This window comes from Enhydra lutris, unplaced genomic scaffold (genome assembly GCF_002288905.1).
Source record: "Enhydra lutris kenyoni isolate GAN:26980312 unplaced genomic scaffold, ASM228890v2 scaffoldscaffold27, whole genome shotgun sequence".
In the NCBI taxonomy this organism is placed as follows: Eukaryota; Metazoa; Chordata; class Mammalia; order Carnivora; family Mustelidae; genus Enhydra; species Enhydra lutris.
Window position 1 is genome coordinate 16,761,990 of NW_019154111.1, and position 2,849 is coordinate 16,764,838.

The following is a 2,849-nucleotide window of genomic DNA, read 5'->3' on the forward strand; positions in this document are numbered from 1 at the left end:
ATCAAGTCAGGAAATGACAGATGCTGGTGAGGATGCGGAGAAAGGGGAACCCTCTTCCACTGTTGATGGGAATGCAAGCTGGTGCAACCACTCTGGAAAACAGCATGGAGTTTCCTCAAAAAGTTGGAAATAGAGCTACCCTATGACCTAGCAATCATACTACTGGGTATTTACCCTAAAGATACAAATGTAGTGATCTGAAGGGGCACATGCACCCGAATGTTTATAGCAGCAATGTCCGCAATAGCCAAACTATGGAAAGAACCTAGATGTCCATCAACAGATGAATGGATAAAGAAGATGTGGTGTGTATATACCATGGAATACTATGCAGCCATCAAAAGAAATGAAATCTTGACATTTTTGCAACAACGTGGATGGAACTAGAGGGTATTATGCTCAGTGAAATAAGTCAATCAGAGAATGACAATTATCATATAATCCTCCTGATATGAAGAATTTGAGAGGCAATGTAGGGGGTTTGGGGAGTAGGGAAGGAAAAAAATGAAACAAGATGCAATCGGGAGGGAGACAAACCATTAGAGACTCTTAATCTCACAAAACAAACAGGGTTGCGGGGTGGTGTTGGAGGTAGGGGTGGTTGGGTTATGGACATTGGGGAGGGTATGTGCTATGGTGAGTGCTGTGAAGTGTGCAAACCTGGCAATTCACAGACCTGTACCCCTGGGGCTAATAATACATTATATGTTAATTAAAAAATTAAAAAATTATCTTTAAAAAAGACTATTATAAAGATGTTTGTTCTTTCTACAGTAATGCCGCTCTTACAAATATCCTAAAGGATTCCTTATCAGATTTAACAAAAACGACAGCAATTTTTCTAAGAGAATAATATAATGGAAAAATATAATGAAATAATATAAATGGAAGAAAACAACGAAGATAATTTTGAAAACCACATCAAATAGTGACAATGTTAAACTTCCAGATATTATCAGATTATAAACAAACTGTTGAAGGGCATAAATATAGACAAACTCTAACAGAACAGGTTGTAAGTACAGAAACACATTTATTCAGTATAATTACAAATTACAGGCATAAACATACAGATTATAAACAAACTGTTAAAGGGCATAAACACAGACAAACTCTAATGGAACAGGTTGTAAGTACAGAAACAGATTTACTCAGTGTAATAACAAATTACAGGCATTTGTAATTCTCATATAACATTGGATGTTTAAACAACTCTTTTCGTAACAACTAGTCAAATTGTTTAAAAAAATGACCAAGTTAAATTCATTTCTTATACTATTTAGAGAAACAAAGTCCAGAGGTTTTCCAGTTAATTAAAAGTGCCTCTCCATCTAGAGATTTTAAACAAAGAAAGTTTAATAAAGAAAATTGAGGGGCGCCTGGGTGGCTCCGTGGGTTAAAGCCTCTGCATTCGGCTCAGGTCATGATCCCAGCGTCCTGGGATCGAGCCCCACGTCTGGCTCTCTGCTCAACAGGGAGCCTGCTTTCCCCTCTCTCTCTCTCTCTACCTGCCACTCTGCCTACTTGTGATCTCTGTCTGTCAAATAAATAAATAAAATCTTAAAAAAAAAAAAAAGAAAAGAAAATTGATTTTTCCTATGATGGTATAGCTGAAAATCCAAAAAGGTAATGCAAAATGTAGCAACAGCAGGAAGCTGTTATTACTCCCCTGTGATTAAGGGACAAAGGGTAGTGGCAGTGTAATCAAGGCCCAGGATCAAAAATAAAGAAAAAAAATACCAAGAAAAGATTATTGTGTTCACTAAAATAGCAACTTAAAACTTTCATATCATATGGCAAAAAGTATAAAAGTAAACTTAAGAGGCTAATAAAAAGGGGAGAAATAGGGGTAACATACATAAAATCTTCCATACTTTAAAGATAATTTGCAGAAGAAGAAATGTAAATGTAAACAAAAATTTTTCAATGTTCGGGTTCATATACTAGAAAAAAAACAACGCAAATTAAACCAATGAGAAGGCTGTAGTAGCTCAATAAATATTAGGCTGAATTAAAACCAATAAGCAAAAAAAAAAAAAAAGTATGCCATAAGCTATTTTTGCAATAGTAGGTGTACTTTTATTCTTAAGGTTAAAATATATTTAATTCTAGCAGAATATTGAAAAGGAAAAACTCCAGGCCAACTTTGTAAATATTAATTCTAAACATTTGTAAAAATAGTAGCTAATACATAGAGTAGTTGTTGTGCAAGCATACAAATGGGTTAGGCGAATGTCATTAAAAAAGGAAAGAAAATCTCAAGTAAACTTATAATTCTATTCTTGCTTAAATTGTCTTCAGTTTCAACCTAGTTGGCATTCCTGCCACATAAATGTACTAAGTCTATGCCTGTTGTGAAAGGCGAAATATGTTTGTGTGTTTAAAATACACTGCCAAATCAGAATTCTTAATTGCAAACAAAAGAATCTAGCTCTGGCCCACTATTTCAGAGGAGGAATTTATAAAAGGATTTACAGAAAGCCCAAAGAATCAGCTGGTATGCAAATAAGCAAGCTTAGAACTAAGTAAAGGCCATGGGAGCTCAAGGAGCACGGCAATTAGCTGTTTGCGGACTTCCTGCTACTCACTGCAGCAATGATTGAACCATTGCTGCCATACCATTGGCCTCACAAGTGCTGAGCATCACCACAAAAATAAACACTAACAAGTGCCCCTGCCTTTACCTCATAACCTTGAATGGGTTCAGTGCAAGTATTCCCAAAATGTGCCACTTCGGCATGTGGACTACTTTGAGCTGTAGTAGCTCAATAAATACTAGGCTGAATTAAAATCAATAAGAAAAAAAAAAAAAGTATGCCATAAGCTATTTTTGCAATAGTAGGTGTACT